Source organism: Leptonotus elevatus, chromosome 1 (genome assembly GCF_054856555.1).
Source record: "Leptonotus elevatus isolate MCC_2025b chromosome 1, RoL_Lele_1.0, whole genome shotgun sequence".
NCBI lineage: Eukaryota > Metazoa > Chordata > Actinopteri > Syngnathiformes > Syngnathidae > Leptonotus > Leptonotus elevatus.
Genome location: NC_141239.1, coordinates 48,821,912 through 48,826,911, shown reverse-complemented (window position 1 = coordinate 48,826,911; position 5,000 = coordinate 48,821,912). Strand labels below are relative to the sequence as shown.

Sequence of the window (5,000 nt, the reverse complement as noted above, 5' to 3'; positions counted from 1 at the left end):
TAGACAGCCACACGCTAAGCTGACAGGATGAGAGCTGAAAATGCATTCAAAATGCTTTTTCCACCCCAAGTTGGGACGAGTGTAATCTTTAAAAGAGTCAACTGTGGGCTTTTTCTCGGCTTACGGCCATACTACCCTGAGAACGCCCGATCTCGTCCGATCTCGGAAGCTAAGCAGGGTCGGGCCTGGTTAGTACTTGGATGGGAGACCGCCTGGGAATACCAGGTGCTGTAAGCATTTTTTTTTTTTTTTTGCACCTCCGTCGCAAAAGTAAACTTTCACAAAATAATTCCAGTTTGCTAGCTACTTGCTAGCAGACAGCCACACGCTAAACTGACAGGATGAGAGCTGAAAATGCTGTCAAAATGCTTTTTCCACCCCAAGTTGGGACGAGTGTAATCTTTAAAAGAGTCAACTGTGGGCTTTTTCTCGGCTTACGGCCATACTACCCTGAGAACGCCCGATCTCGTCCGATCTCGGAAGCTAAGCAGGGTCGGGCCTGGTTAGTACTTGGATGGGAGACCGCCTGGGAATACCAGGTGCTGTAAGCTTTTTTTTTTTTTTTTTTTTCACCTCCGTCGCAAAAGTAAACTTTCACAAAATAATTCCAGTTTGCTAGCTACTTGCTATTAGACAGCCACACGCTAAGCTGACAGGATGAGAGCTGAAAATGCATTCAAAATGCTTTTTCCACCCCAAGTTGGGACGAGTGTAATCTTTAAAAGAGTCAACTGTGGGCTTTTTCTCGGCTTACGGCCATACTACCCTGAGAACGCCCGATCTCGTCCGATCTCGGAAGCTAAGCAGGGTCGGGCCTGGTTAGTACTTGGATGGGAGACCGCCTGGGAATACCAGGTGCTGTAAGCTTTTTTTTTTTTTTTTTTTGCACCTCCGTCGCAAAAGTAAACTTTCACAAAATAATTCCAGTTTGCTAGCTACTTGCTATTAGACAGCCACACGCTAAGCTGACAGGATGAGAGCTGAAAATGCTGTCAAAATGCTTTTTCCACCCCAAGTTGGGACGAGTGTAATCTTTAAAAGAGTCAACTGTGGGCTTTTTCTAGGCTTACGGCCATACTACCCTGAGAACGCCCGATCTCGTCCGATCTCGGAAGCTAAGCAGGGTCGGGCCTGGTTAGTACTTGGATGGGAGACCGCCTGGGAATACCAGGTGCTGTAAGCTTTTTTTTTTTTTTTTTTGCACCTCCGTCGCAAAAGTAAACTTTCACAAAATAATTCCAGTTTGCTAGCTACTTGCTAGCAGACAGCCACACGCTAAACTGACAGGATGAGAGCTGAAAATGCTGTCAAAATGCTTTTTCCACCCCAAGTTGGGACGAGTGTAATCTTTAAAAGAGTTGTGGGCTTTTTCTCGGCTTACGGCCATACTACCCTGAGAACGCCCGATCTCGTCCGATCTCGGAAGCTAAGCAGGGTCGGGCCTGGTTAGTACTTGGATGGGAGACCGCCTGGGAATACCAGGTGCTGTAAGCTATTTTTTTTTTTTTTTTTTGCACCTCCGTCGCAAAAGTAAACTTTCACAAAATAATTCCAGTTTGCTAGCTACTTGCTAGCAGACAGCCACACGCTAAACTGACAGGATGAGAGCTGAAAATGCTGTCAAAATGCTTTTTCCACCCCAAGTTGGGACGAGTGTAATCTTTAAAAGAGTCAACTGTGGGCTTTTTCTCGGCTTACGGCCATACTACCCTGAGAACGCCCGATCTCGTCCGATCTCGGAAACTAAGCAGGGTCGGGCCTGGTTAGTACTTGGATGGGAGACCGCCTGGGAATACCAGGTGCTGTAAGCTTTTTTTTTTTTTTTTGCACCTCCGTCGCAAAAGTAAACTTTCACAAAATAATTCCAGTTTGCTAGCTACTTGCTAGCAGACAGCCACACGCTAAACTGACAGGATGAGAGCTGAAAATGCTGTCAAAATGCTTTTTCCACCCCAAGTTGGGACGAGTGTAATCTTTAAAAGAGTCAACTGTGGGCTTTTTCTCGGCTTACGGCCATACTACCCTGAGAACGCCCGATCTCGTCCGATCTCGGAAGCTAAGCAGGGTCGGGCCTGGTTAGTACTTGGATGGGAGACCGCCTGGGAATACCAGGTGCTGTAAGCTTTTTTTTTTTTTTTTTTTGCACCTCCGTCGCAAAAGTAAACTTTCACAAAATAATTCCAGTTTGCTAGCTACTTGCTATTAGACAGCCACACGCTAAGCTGACAGGATGAGAGCTGAAAATGCATTCAAAATGCTTTTTCCACCCCAAGTTGGGACGAGTGTAATCTTTAAAAGAGTCAACTGTGGGCTTTTTCTCGGCTTACGGCCATACTACCCTGAGAACGCCCGATCTCGTCCGATCTCGGAAGCTAAGCAGGGTCGGGCCTGGTTAGTACTTGGATGGGAGACCGCCTGGGAATACCAGGTGCTGTAAGCATTTTTTTTTTTTTTTTGCACCTCCGTCGCAAAAGTAAACTTTCACAAAATAATTCCAGTTTGCTAGCTACTTGCTAGCAGACAGCCACACGCTAAACTGACAGGATGAGAGCTGAAAATGCTGTCAAAATGCTTTTTCCACCCCAAGTTGGGACGAGTGTAATCTTTAAAAGAGTCAACTGTGGGCTTTTTCTCGGCTTACGGCCATACTACCCTGAGAACGCCCGATCTCGTTCGATCTCGGAAGCTAAGCAGGGTCGGGCCTGGTTAGTACTTGGATGGGAGACCGCCTGGAAATACCAGGTGCTGTAAGCTTTTTTTTTTTTTTTTTTGCACCTCCGTCGCAAAAGTAAACTTTCACAAAATAATTCCAGTTTGCTAGCTACTTGCTAGCAGACAGCAACACGCTAAACTGACAGGATGAGAGCTGAAAATGCTGTCAAAATGCTTTTTCCACCCCAAGTTGGGACGAGTGTAATCTTTAAAAGAGTCAACTGTGGGCTTTTTCTCGGCTTACGGCCATACTACCCTGAGAACGCCCGATCTCGTCCGATCTCGGAAGCTAAGCAGGGTCGGGCCTGGTTAGTACTTGGATGGGAGACCGCCTGGGAATACCAGGTGCTGTAAGCTATTTTTTTGTTTTTTTTTTGCACCTCCGTCGCAAAAGTAAACTTTCACAAAATAATTCCAGTTTGCTAGCTACTTGCTAGCAGACAGCCACACGCTAAACTGACAGGATGAGAGCTGAAAATAATGTCAAAATGCTTTTTCCACCCCAAGTTGGGACGAGTGTAATCTTTAAAAGAGTCAACTGTGGGCTTTTTCTCGGCTTACGGCCATACTACCCTGAGAACGCCCGATCTCGTCCGATCTCGGAAGCTAAGCAGGGTCGGGCCTGGTTAGTACTTGGATGGGAGACCGCCTGGGAATACCAGGTGCTGTAAGCATTTTTTTTTTTTTTTTGCACCTCCGTCGCAAAAGTAAACTTTCACAAAATAATTCCAGTTTGCTAGCTACTTGCTAGCAGACAGCCACACGCTAAACTGACAGGATGAGAGCTGAAAATGCTGTCAAAATGCTTTTTCTACCCCAAGTTGGGACGAGTGTAATCTTTAAAAGAGTCAACTGTGGGCTTTTTCTCGGCTTACGGCCATACTACCCTGAGAACGCCCGATCTCGCCCGATCTCGTCCGATCTCGGAAGCTAAGCAGGGTCGGGCCTGGTTAGTACTTGGATGGGAGACCGCCTGGGAATACCAGGTGCTGTAAGCTTTTTTTTTTTTTTTTTTGCACCTCCGTCGCAAAAGTAAACTTTCACAAAATAATTCCAGTTTGCTAGCTACTTGCTAGCAGACAGCCACACGCTAAACTGACAGGATGAGAGCTGAAAATGCTGTCAAAATGCTTTTTCCACCCCAAGTTGGGACGAGTGTAATCTTTAAAAGAGTCAACTGTGGGCTTTTTCTCGGCTTACGGCCATACTACCCTGAGAACGCCCGATCTCGTCCGATCTCGGAAGCTAAGCAGGGTCGGGCCTGGTTAGTACTTGGATGGGAGACCGCCTGGGAATACCAGGTGCTGTAAGCTATTTTTTTGTTTTTTTTTTGCACCTCCGTCGCAAAAGTAAACTTTCACAAAATAATTCCAGTTTGCTAGCTACTTGCTAGCAGACAGCCACACGCTAAACTGACAGGATGAGAGCTGAAAATAATGTCAAAATGCTTTTTCCACCCCAAGTTGGGACGAGTGTAATCTTTAAAAGAGTCAACTGTGGGCTTTTTCTCGGCTTACGGCCATACTACCCTGAGAACGCCCGATCTCGTCCGATCTCGGAAGCTAAGCAGGGTCGGGCCTGGTTAGTACTTGGATGGGAGACCGCCTGGGAATACCAGGTGCTGTAAGCTTTTTTTTTTTTTTTTTTTTCACCTCCGTCGCAAAAGTAAACTTTCACAAAATAATTCCAGTTTGCTAGCTACTTGCTAGCAGACAGCCACACGCTAAACTGACAGGATGAGAGCTGAAAATGCTGTCAAAATGCTTTTTCCACCCCAAGTTGGGACGAGTGTAATCTTTAAAAGAGTCAACTGTGGGCTTTTTCTCGGCTTACGGCCATACTACCCTGAGAACGCCCGATCTCGTCCGATCTCGGAAGCTAAGCAGGGTCGGGCCTGGTTAGTACTTGGATGGGAGACCGCCTGGGAATACCAGGTGCTGTAAGCTTTTTTTTTTTTTTTTTTTGCACCTCCGTCGCAAAAGTAAACTTTCACAAAATAATTCCAGTTTGCTAGCTACTTGCTATTAGACAGCCACACGCTAAGCTGACAGGATGAGAGCTGAAAATGCATTCAAAATGCTTTTTCCACCCCAATATGGGACGAGTGTAATCTTTAAAAGAGTCAACTGTGGGCTTTTTCTCGGCTTACGGCCATACTACCCTGAGAACGCCTGATCTCGTCCGATCTCGGAAGCTAAGCAGGGTCGGGCCTGGTTAGTACTTGGATGGGAGACCGCCTGGGAATACCAGGTGCTGTAAGCTTTTTTTTTCTTTTTTTTTTGCACCTC

General features: G+C 46.4%; 15 non-coding genes and 1 pseudogene across 15 annotated transcripts; all 16 read left to right on the top strand.

The window, feature by feature from the left end:
- Positions 1-118: 118 nt before the first annotated feature.
- LOC147183851 (5S ribosomal RNA) lies at positions 119-237 on the top strand. The gene has a single exon (XR_015091316.1). It is a non-coding gene; the product is annotated as a 5S ribosomal RNA (ribosomal RNA).
- Positions 238-432: 195 nt separating this feature from the next.
- LOC147183850 (5S ribosomal RNA) lies at positions 433-551 on the top strand. Its single transcript, XR_015090785.1, has one exon. It is a non-coding gene; the product is annotated as a 5S ribosomal RNA (ribosomal RNA).
- A 197-nt stretch (positions 552-748) lies between these two features.
- On the top strand, positions 749-867 carry LOC147183849 (5S ribosomal RNA). Its single transcript, XR_015090783.1, has one exon. It is a non-coding gene; the product is annotated as a 5S ribosomal RNA (ribosomal RNA).
- Positions 868-1,064: 197 nt separating this feature from the next.
- On the top strand, positions 1,065-1,183 carry LOC147183848 (5S ribosomal RNA). The gene has a single exon (XR_015090782.1). It is a non-coding gene; the product is annotated as a 5S ribosomal RNA (ribosomal RNA).
- A 192-nt stretch (positions 1,184-1,375) lies between these two features.
- Positions 1,376-1,494, top strand: LOC147183847 (5S ribosomal RNA). The gene has a single exon (XR_015090781.1). It is a non-coding gene; the product is annotated as a 5S ribosomal RNA (ribosomal RNA).
- Positions 1,495-1,692: 198 nt separating this feature from the next.
- LOC147183846 (5S ribosomal RNA) lies at positions 1,693-1,811 on the top strand. The gene has a single exon (XR_015091988.1). It is a non-coding gene; the product is annotated as a 5S ribosomal RNA (ribosomal RNA).
- Positions 1,812-2,005: 194 nt separating this feature from the next.
- Positions 2,006-2,124, top strand: LOC147183845 (5S ribosomal RNA). The gene has a single exon (XR_015090779.1). It is a non-coding gene; the product is annotated as a 5S ribosomal RNA (ribosomal RNA).
- A 197-nt stretch (positions 2,125-2,321) lies between these two features.
- On the top strand, positions 2,322-2,440 carry LOC147183844 (5S ribosomal RNA). Its single transcript, XR_015091315.1, has one exon. It is a non-coding gene; the product is annotated as a 5S ribosomal RNA (ribosomal RNA).
- A 195-nt stretch (positions 2,441-2,635) lies between these two features.
- Positions 2,636-2,754, top strand: LOC147183843 (5S ribosomal RNA). Its single transcript, XR_015092088.1, has one exon. It is a non-coding gene; the product is annotated as a 5S ribosomal RNA (ribosomal RNA).
- A 196-nt stretch (positions 2,755-2,950) lies between these two features.
- LOC147183842 (5S ribosomal RNA) lies at positions 2,951-3,069 on the top strand. Its single transcript, XR_015090778.1, has one exon. It is a non-coding gene; the product is annotated as a 5S ribosomal RNA (ribosomal RNA).
- Positions 3,070-3,267: 198 nt separating this feature from the next.
- On the top strand, positions 3,268-3,386 carry LOC147183841 (5S ribosomal RNA). Its single transcript, XR_015091311.1, has one exon. It is a non-coding gene; the product is annotated as a 5S ribosomal RNA (ribosomal RNA).
- Positions 3,387-3,581: 195 nt separating this feature from the next.
- LOC147183840 (5S ribosomal RNA) lies at positions 3,582-3,710 on the top strand (annotated as a pseudogene).
- Positions 3,711-3,906: 196 nt separating this feature from the next.
- Positions 3,907-4,025, top strand: LOC147183839 (5S ribosomal RNA). The gene has a single exon (XR_015090776.1). It is a non-coding gene; the product is annotated as a 5S ribosomal RNA (ribosomal RNA).
- Positions 4,026-4,223: 198 nt separating this feature from the next.
- On the top strand, positions 4,224-4,342 carry LOC147183838 (5S ribosomal RNA). Its single transcript, XR_015090775.1, has one exon. It is a non-coding gene; the product is annotated as a 5S ribosomal RNA (ribosomal RNA).
- A 197-nt stretch (positions 4,343-4,539) lies between these two features.
- On the top strand, positions 4,540-4,658 carry LOC147183837 (5S ribosomal RNA). Its single transcript, XR_015090770.1, has one exon. It is a non-coding gene; the product is annotated as a 5S ribosomal RNA (ribosomal RNA).
- Positions 4,659-4,855: 197 nt separating this feature from the next.
- On the top strand, positions 4,856-4,974 carry LOC147183836 (5S ribosomal RNA). The gene has a single exon (XR_015091701.1). It is a non-coding gene; the product is annotated as a 5S ribosomal RNA (ribosomal RNA).
- The last annotated feature ends 26 nt before the right edge of the window (positions 4,975-5,000 follow it).